At 36.9% G+C, this 10,010-nt stretch overlaps 1 pseudogene; it reads left to right on the top strand.

Moving 5' to 3' along the window:
* Positions 1-3,233: 3,233 nt before the first annotated feature.
* Positions 3,234-8,620, top strand: LOC125214432 (annotated as a pseudogene).
* The last annotated feature ends 1,390 nt before the right edge of the window (positions 8,621-10,010 follow it).

Here is a 10,010-nt window from a genome sequence, read left to right as displayed (position 1 = left end):
ACAAAACTGAAATAATTGTCATGCTCACATAATAAAATTCAAATAAGAAGGTAACATCTTGAGGTACCGGCACAACATTCAAATCAAGTCTGTAGACAGCAATATGAACTTGCAAGTGGTAACCTTTTATAATAATCAAACACTGACAATAAGATCATGTCAAGTAATGTGTGGGCATCACAATTACTCACACAAAATCTGGATAATCATCACGTATTCATCACCTGTTTTCTCGTTTACCTCGTCTCGTGATAGTAGATCTTCTTTAATTCCTTAGTTAATCATAATCTGATGGTTTGATTCGGCTTGCTCTGTTTCGATTTGTTGTTTACTTTGCTCCCTGCATTTTGTGATCGAGAATCGTTGTTGAAGATGAAGATAGTTGTTAGTTGAACCTTTAGTTAGTTATTTTGCAGCTTTTCAATCGTACCTTGCTATTTTAGGAAATGGTCCCCACGATCTGTTCTTTATCTGTCTAGGTACTTTAGGAATAATTATTCTCTAGGTCTGTAAAGTTCAGAGTCTTGTTCTGTTTGCATATCTGCTTTCGTCATGCATGTGTTTGTTATGTTTTCCTAGGTCTAGCTGGTAGAATAGATCATTTGCATTTCCTGAGTCTAGTAGTTAAGTTCTCAACTCAAAAATTGCATGGCAGCAGCCAACCCTTTTCCAGAGTCTCTCAAATGCTTTTCCTTACGTATCCATCTCTGTGGGATTCGATCCCTACTTCCTTATACTAGTTTTAGTATTGTGGGTTGAGGGTTTTTGAAAGGCCGATAAAATTGTGTGCCCAACGACCGACGGTTTTTGAAGGTTCCCTGAGTTCCTAGACCTTGTGATCTAGTGGATTCCCTGGATCTGAGAAAACTAGCTATTATTTCGAGTGTACCACTATCTGTATCAAGCAAGTCCTTTCAATATCTCTCTTTGATAATATTTATATGTGTGCATATTTTTTATCCTGTTCATGACCAGTCAATATAGATGTAGGCTACTAGCACTATTTTTAAAAATTCTTTTATTGGTGCTACTCTCTCTGTCCACCATTAAGAGACCAATTGACTTTTCTGCACTTGTTTTATATAAATAATACTCCCTCCGTCCCACTTTAGGAGTCCCGGTTGAGTTCGACACAGATTTTAAGAAATGTAAAGGAAAGTTGGTGAAAAAAGATAGTGGAATGTGAGTCCTACTTTTATATATTAGTTTTATAATAAAATGTGATTGGAAAAAGGTGAGTGGAATGTGGGGCTTATTACCAATTATGGAATTTTTCAACCGGGACTTCTAAAGTGAGATACCCAAAAGTGGTAAATCGGGACTTCTAAAGTGGGACGGAGGGAATAATAATTAGTTAAAATGGAGAAACATACATTATTCTCTCTCTTACTTTACATTTCTCCACTTTAACTATTTATTATCATTTTTACAAAATATATGCAGAAAAGTTAACATGACTCCTAATGACGGACGAAGAGAGTACATAACTATTTATTATCATTTTGTGGACGGAGGAAGTACATTAAAACTCCATTAAAAACCAAAGTACGTATAAATTATATATATTGAAGAGGGATGTAATCAATTGCTAACTAATTACCGATCCTAAATTGAGACCAATTTTCAACCATTAGATTAGAAGATCTTGTGGTTAATATAATGCCAAGTGTAATATATTTTAAATTTAAATAATTATTAATTAAATTAAAAGGGTATTAATGTCAAATCCTATATGTAGTAATTATAACTAACTATTTTCTCTCTCCTCAAAATCATCTCAAATCTTTAAATTTACGTAACTCTCTCAATTTAAATTATTTTTTCGCAAAAAATATATCAAATTAAAGATAATTTAATAAAGATTCCAACGAGATCTCAATTGCATATGTTCCGACGATGTTCGGGTGATGAAATTTGATAAATTATATTTCAATTTTCGTACATGTTGATAATCAGCTTTTATCAACAAATGCAACAAAAAATCTCAATATATTGTAGGCAAAATCTCAATTTCAATTAAAATGTGTTGATATTTTCTTGTCATTGTATTGATATTCTAATATCATATTGTTGATATTTGTAATACACAATGTTGATATAAAAAAACACCCACGAAAATTATCATATGATAACATAATGACGATATTACCCTTTTGTTGATATTTTGTCTACTATTTATTGAGATTTGTGAGCTTTAATCTCATCCACTCATTTTAAAATCCAAGGGTGGAGATTTAGTCTTGATTTTGGATTAGGGTCCTATAAGCATTAAAATAGGACCCATATTGGAGATATATTTTTATTGAAAATATGAAAAGGTACGGAGAAAAGAAAATAAATTATAAGAGATTAAAAATGTTAGTAATAAATTTGTTTTAAATAAAGAAAATTTAATAAAGAAAATAAATAAAATAATGGATGTAATACAATGAGGAAGAAGGGGTAAATAAGGAAATAGAGAAACTTCTCATCTTTATCCACTCCTTTTTGCGACATTTTCCACGGCATTAACATTTTAAGTTATTTTTTGTAGACACTTGAGCCAGTTGTACCTTAACAATTGGAAGTTGTACATTTTCTTCATCTTGCTGCACTTATTATCTTTAGAGCATCTCCCGCAGCGGACGTTCTGGCGGGCGTTGGACTGGCGTGCCTGCCGTCCGCCATAAGGCGCGGCGAGGACGGACGTAAGGCGCCGCGGGGACGGACGCGGATGTCCGTAGCGGACACGGGAGATCCGCGCCATTCCCGGGACGTCTGTCGCGACGGCGGACGGAGGTCCGATGCGATTTTTAATTTTTATTTTTTAGAAACTCTATATATACGGCTCGTTGCAAACTTTAAATATACGGCTCGTTGCAAACTTTAAATATACGGCTCGTTGCAAACTCTAAATATACGGCTCGTCGCAAACTATATAGATTCAACGCATATGTATGTTTTTTTAAAAAAAAAAAAATCATTGCATTTTTCCCGCATTCGTGTCTAAATTTTAGTTCCGTAAATTGTTTAATTTGGTGAATTTATGAATTCTTTTAATTGCGGAAAGTCTGTGGGATGTCCACCTCTGTGCAGTGGGAAGTCCTTATAACGTGACAGTGCTGTAAAATGTCCTTACATGACATGTGGTGTTTTTGGGAAGTCCATCGAAAAGAGCAAGGGACATCTCTGCCCCCATTGGAGATACTCTTATCCATTTTTCTCTCTCTAATCTCGAAAACTATATCCATCTGGTCAAATTCTAATTTCTCAATTTGTTCTCTGCATCTATTTTGTTCGGTGCCTCATCCTCTCCAACCACTGTCAGCGGAAGGCTAATCGTTGCTGACTTGGACTGCTTATTGCGATCTCACCGTAAGCGATTCCGCGTCTTCTTTCCTTTTTCCATTTTTTTTTGCTTTTCTTTCTACTGGCTTTGACCCTTGGATTGCTGTGAATTAATTGCGTTGTGGAACCATTTTTTTCCTGCTTTTCCTGCTTTTAATTTACTGCATGAAAAGTTAGAGTTTGGTGTGTTTTGTCTTTTGATTTGCGTTTCTTAATCTTGTACTCATAGCATTCGAGTTTTCAAAACTTAATATATTTTGTGATGTGATTTTGAGTTTAATCTCCATTTTAAAGGAGTTGAGTTCTGAGTCTCAAAAGGAAGACATCTTTTTTATTTATTTATTATTATTATTTTTATTTTTTTATGCTGGACTTGTAGTAATAGTTATTAAGATGAATGAATCTAATTTTTTGGAGTGTTTGTGTGGAATTTTTAGCAACTCAATGCTTTGAGTACCTTATATGACTCTTGTTCTAGCACCTCTTATCGCATGAGAGTCATTTTTAAGACCTTCAATCAAGTTTATTTTAAGGCATTCAAATTGTTACTATTATGAATTTAGCAGTTATTCATTCTGTACAAGCATATTTGCATTGCATATGTTCTTATCTGTCCATCTATCTCTATCTTTCTTTAAATGTTCTTCTTTGGAAACTTGCGTGGATCTATATCCGAACAACACCCTACTTAGTTATGTTTGAAAAGCTTAAATCTTTGGCTCCAGTCATGTATCATAAGGAATAGCTGCATTGTTGAAGGCTCTTACGATTCGTTGCTTGGGCGTTTTTTCTTGAAAATATTGCATTACGGACTGCCATTTGGCTTTGAGTTTTTTATCCGCAGCTAAAAATCTCTATATGAGGTTTGAGCATATTTTGCAGCTGTTATAACTTCTGCAGTTCAGTCATCTGCAACTAATATCATTTGTGTGGTGCACCTAAATTTTGATGCGATTATTGGCTTTTGCTAAGAATATCTAATATAGAGATTGTGCTTCAAGGCTGATGCGTATATATCGTTTAGGTGTTGAAAATTGTTCTTGTTTTTGTTTTCAGGAATCATATAGTTCATTAAAACTAATATGTGAATATGTTAATAACGATATAATTGTAATTATTTCAGATCAATCGCATCTGTATACTGAAATATCATTAAAGTATATGCCACATGATATAGTTTGTAATCAAGCAAGCGAGTTTGGTTATCCTAGGATCTTTAACCTGTCGGGATCAGATTGTGAGTGCATGCAGTAAACCAGTTGATATCTTATTAAGTTTGTTCCATATGAGGTAATACTTGGGTTGTTAAATATATCTAGCATTACAAGTACATAATCCTTGTCATTTCCACTGATATGTACCAATTTTCAAGAATGACTGATGGTTGCAAAGATAGAATGGCCATTTCAAATACTTATGGTAAATAACTGCAGTGTGATAGTCTAGCACTAAGAAGGTTTTGATGCTCATGTCTATGGTTTGTATGCTGATTTTGAAATTTAATATGGTTTTTAGTGGCTGATATTGAATTGACTCAGTTCAAAAAATTCAGAGAGATTATTGGTGTAACTTTGCACTCATATTGAAATCATGTACTCCCTCCGTCCCAACTAAGTTGAGTAATTTTTTTTGGGCAAAAAACAAAGCATCTAATCACTCTTACTCTATTCCCTCCTCTCCTACTTTACTCTCTCTTATCTCTTCTACATTATTCTCACTCCTATTTTATTTTATTCTCATTTAACACAATTTCTTAATCTCCGTGCCCAAAAGAAATGCCTCAACTTAGTTGGGATGGAGGGAGTATTATAATCTAGCTATAAACTTCTGTTTGACTTCTATGTTGCTGAATATGATATGAAGATGTATCTATGTCCTGTGTGCTATATATTTACAATCAGTTCTTGTCTACTTTATCATCCACAAGGACCACAACATCAACATCTTGATTTGAATACCATATTTTTGTTTCCTGGGCATGCTCTGATCAGCCAGCAATATTTAATTTGGATTTTAACTTGATGCAAGTGGCATTTTAATGTTTCACCAGCCTCCACTACTGTGTTTTATGCTTTCCTCTAAATCTTGGTTCATCATTATGTTTTTTGTCTTTCATGTGCAATAGGCTGCTTCACTAGATTTTGTGCTAGATTGTCATTGTTAATAGATGAATTGGAATGCTGTGATACAGCCTGGGGTACATATTTCGTCTGTGGAGAGCTTAGTGGAGCATTCTCGAAATCTCACTTTTCTCTATGATTCTATTAATATTTTTATTGTGCAACATATGTCTTACAAAGTGAGTGCCAGAGAGCATATGTTAACCAAATTGCAGAAGTGGTACTGCTTACACTTAGTCTCTAACATGCTCTGTTTTGTGATATAGGCTTGTGGAGACGAAAGTACTGGCAGCTTTTTCATTGACTTCTGGAGTCGCACTTTCTGAGGAATAAGTTCTTGAAGACTATCTGGAAGGACTTCTTGCCATGGCATCAAGATCATGTGGAAATTTCTTTGATTTGGCTTCTGGAGAACTGTTGGATGTTCCTCCAACTCCTAGAAGCCTTGCAAAGGTGATGACTATTCCTGGAATTATATGTGATGGAAATGGGGGCTGTGATGTTGACTCAGATACACCATCATCTGTTTCCCGTGAGCGGAAAATTATTGTGACAAACATGTTGCCGTTGATAGCTCAAAAGGATAGTGAGGCTGGTAGATGGAGATTTAGTTGGGATGAAGATTCACTATATTTACAAATGAAGGATGGGTTTTTGCCTGAGACTGAAGTTATATATGTGGGATCTCTAAAAGATTGAAATAGAAGCCAACGATCAGGAAGAAATTGCACAGAGACTTCTAGATGAATTCAATTGTGTACCCACTTTTCTTCCTCCTGATGTCCAGAAAAAATTCTATTACGGTTTTTGTAAGCAACAGCTCTGGCCTCTTTTCCATTACATGCTGCCTATGTGCCCGGATCACGGAGATCGATTTGACTGACAACTGTGGCAAGCCTATGTGTCTGCAAATAAGATTTTTACTGATAAGGTCATGGAAATAGCCAATCCAGAAGATGATTTCATCTGGATTCATGATTACCATCTCATGGTGCTGCCTACATTTTTAAGGAAGCGCTATAACCGTGTCAAGCTAGGCTTTTTTCTTCATAGCCCATTTCCTTCGTCGGAGATCTACAGAACTTTGACTGTTAGAGATGAAATTCTGAAAGGACTACTAAATGCTGATTTAATAGGTTTCCACACATTTGACTATGCTCGGCATTTCCTGTCTTGTTGCAGCAGAATGCTAGGCCTCGACTATGAATCCAAGAGGGGGCACATTGGTCTGGATTACTTTGGGCGAACAGTCTACATTAAAATCCTCCCAGTGGGTATTCACATGGGAAGACTGGAATCTGTGTTGAATCTGCGATCTACGTGCAATAAAGTCAAAGAATTACAAGAACAATTCAATGGCAAGAAAGTGATTCTTGGAGTTGATGACATGGATATATTCAAAGGCATCAGTCTAAAGTTGCTAGCATTTGAACAACTCTTGCTACAGCATCGAGAGTTGCAAGGTAAACTAGTGTTGGTTCAGATAGTTAATCCTGCGAGGAGCTCTGGGAATGACGTCCAGGAAGTAAAAAAGGAAACATACGTGGCTGCTAAAAGAATTAATGAGATATATGGTTGCTGGGACTATGTACCTGTGATTCTGATTGATCGGCCTGCTCCTTGCTATGAGAAGACCGCCTACTATGCTGTAGCCGAGTGTTGCATTGTTAATGCAGTAAGGGATGGGATGAACTTGGTCCCTTATAAATATGTAGTTTGCCGGCAGGGCTCTTCCATTATGGATCAAGTTACGGGTACAAAACCAGAATCTCCCCGGACTGGCACGCTTGTGGTATCGGAGTTCATTGGTTGCTCACCCTCGTTAAGTGGAGCTATTAGGGTTAATCCATGGGATATTGATGCTGTTGCTGAGGCCATGAATATGGCAATCACCATGCCTGATGCAGAAAAGCAATTGCGGCCCGAAAAACACTATCGATATGTTAGCCCTCACGATATAGCCTATTGGGCTCGCAGCTTCATGCAGGACTTAGAGAGAGCTTGCAAGAATCACTACAACAAACGCTGTTGGGGAATCGGCTTGGGATTGGGTTTCAGAGTTGTATCACTTTCTCCAAGTTTTAGGAAGCTGTCAGTCGATTGCATTGTTTCATCCTATAAAAGGACTCACAGAAGAGCAATATTTCTGGACTACGATGGTATTGTTGTATCTCAATCCTCCATGGTTAAATCCCCCAGTCCCAAATTGGTGGATATGCTCAATGCTTTGAGTAATGATTCTAATAACACAGTATTCATAGCTAGTGGCAGAGGAAGGGATCCACTGAGTGAGTGGCTTGCTCCATGTGAAAATTTGGGACTGGCTGCTTAACATGGGTATTATCTAAGGTATTGAACAGAATCTTGTTGATGTACTTTTTTGTTGGATTTTAGTGTGTTTTGATGCAACTCAACATTCTCATTTCCTTTGTTTTTCAGGTGGAACAAAACCTCGGAATGAGAGTCATTAGCTGCTGATCTCGATTGGAAAGAAATTGTCGAACCCATTATGAAACATTACATGGAAGCAACTGAGGGATCCTCTATGGAAGTTAAAGAGAGCGCATTGGTCTGGCATCACAGGGACGCTGACCCTGACTTCGGTTCTTGCCAGGCCAAGGAACTTCTAGTTCATTAGAAGGTGCTCTCTATGTTGGCCACTAATGGCGAGGCACCAGATCTTGTTATGTGTATTGGGGATGATAGATCGGATGAAGATATGTTCGAGAGCATAGCAAATGCCGTCTCTAATTCTTCCTGCACTGCTGTTCCAGAGATATTCGCTTGCACAGTTGGGCAAAAGCCGAGCAAGGATAAATACTATCTTGATGACACTGCGGATGTTGTGAGAATGCTTGGAGGTCTTGCCATGGCTTCTAACCCGAAGCCTCAGCGTAGCGGCCAGTTCAAGGTTGCGTTCGATAGCGTTTTCTGACAAAAGCCGAAGGTAGGTCTTGTATATTTTTGCTTTAGGACTTGTGACCATAGAAACTAGAATAGGGTGTGGAAACGTAGTGTTAAATCTTGTTGTGGAATGTGAAATACTTGAGTAGTGTAGAAGAGCATATTGTAGTTCTGCAGATGTTGATAATGGTTGCTCTTCATTGCTTAGATGACAGTTGGAATTGAAACTGGTCCTTCTTAAGGTTGATTGTTAAGATCGTTTTTGTTGACATAGTTCCTCAAAGATTGCATTCTGATTGGTTATTGTAGTATGGATGGACATTGTTGGTTAGTTTGTGGCATTACAAATTGAAGGATTATAATTTCCAAAATCACAAATTAGTACTTCTCTATGTTTAGGTTTTCTGCGACATATATATGTATCTAGAGATGATTTGCATGCATGTAGTTACACGGTATCTTTATAGTGGATATTTATGAGTAGTAGATCCTTGTTCAATTACAATATACTTGTAAGAAAGAAAAAGACACATTAATCAAACATCATTCTCATATAACAAATCCAAAACATCGACACTAGATTGTGTCATTTTATTTTATAGGATTAGTACGTAGTTAGATCATATACTCATTCTTGATTTTGTTTAGCTTAACCCCAATAAACAGGCGAACTGCCAGCATAAATGGATAAAGCCTATATCTTGATGACCCAGAGAGATGTGGGCCAAGGTGTTGTAGGCCCACTTGCCTTTAATATTATGTTGTCACTATCTATATAACTTTGGTTGGGGGCCTCAAGTATGTCATTTCCCACCATATAATGGTGAAGATTAAATAACGTTAGAGCATCTCCAATGCTATTAGGTCAGCCACTCTATCTCCCTACCACGTCAGCAGCACTAAAAATCCACCTGCCACATCAGATTTAGACCAGCCACTCTCTCTCCCTGCCATGTCAGCAGCACTAAAAATCCACCTGCCACATAAGATTTAGGCCAGCCGCAAAAAAAATAATTCAAAATATACTACATTTACGGAATTAAAATTACGATTAAATTACGGAATTAAATTTACGAGACATATACGGGAAAATTCATTAATTGCATTTAAAAAGGTACATAGATAAAAAAAAAATTACATTTAAAAAGGTACATAATAAAGAAAAAAAACTATCGCCGTGCAATCCTCCGTGCCCACAACTCTTCAATTATATCCTTTTTCTAAGTCTTTGTTTTAGTAGACCTGTAGTTGTGGGCGTCGTCCACTTTAAGGTAACACGGTCAGTTCTAAACAAAGAAAAAGAATTATTTCACAACCTAGACAGCTTAGACTACCTATCATGAAAGGTTGCAATGTCATCCGATTATTTCTAAGCCTTACCGGGAAATAAGATGACGCTGGTGTGGTATAGCACTTTGAATGGATCTAACAATGAGACAGCCTTTATGCTATCTACCGAAAGACGAGGTCTCGTAAATTATTTCTCAATCAATGTACGTTAGCATTGAGCATACGGTATTGATTATGCACTACTTTGACTTACCAAATGGTGCGGGTTTTTCGCAACCCAATAAGCCTGGTATATTGGGTAGTGGTGATTAGTATCTAGCGGTGCTAGGATTGCTATTATGTTGAATCGTGCGCGAGGTGAGTCTCGTT

The sequence above is a fragment of the Salvia hispanica genome, chromosome 3 (genome assembly GCF_023119035.1).
Source record: "Salvia hispanica cultivar TCC Black 2014 chromosome 3, UniMelb_Shisp_WGS_1.0, whole genome shotgun sequence".
Lineage (NCBI taxonomy): Eukaryota > Viridiplantae > Streptophyta > Magnoliopsida > Lamiales > Lamiaceae > Salvia > Salvia hispanica.
Note: the sequence above shows the minus strand (reverse complement) of the source record. Positions and strands in the feature narration are given on the sequence as shown.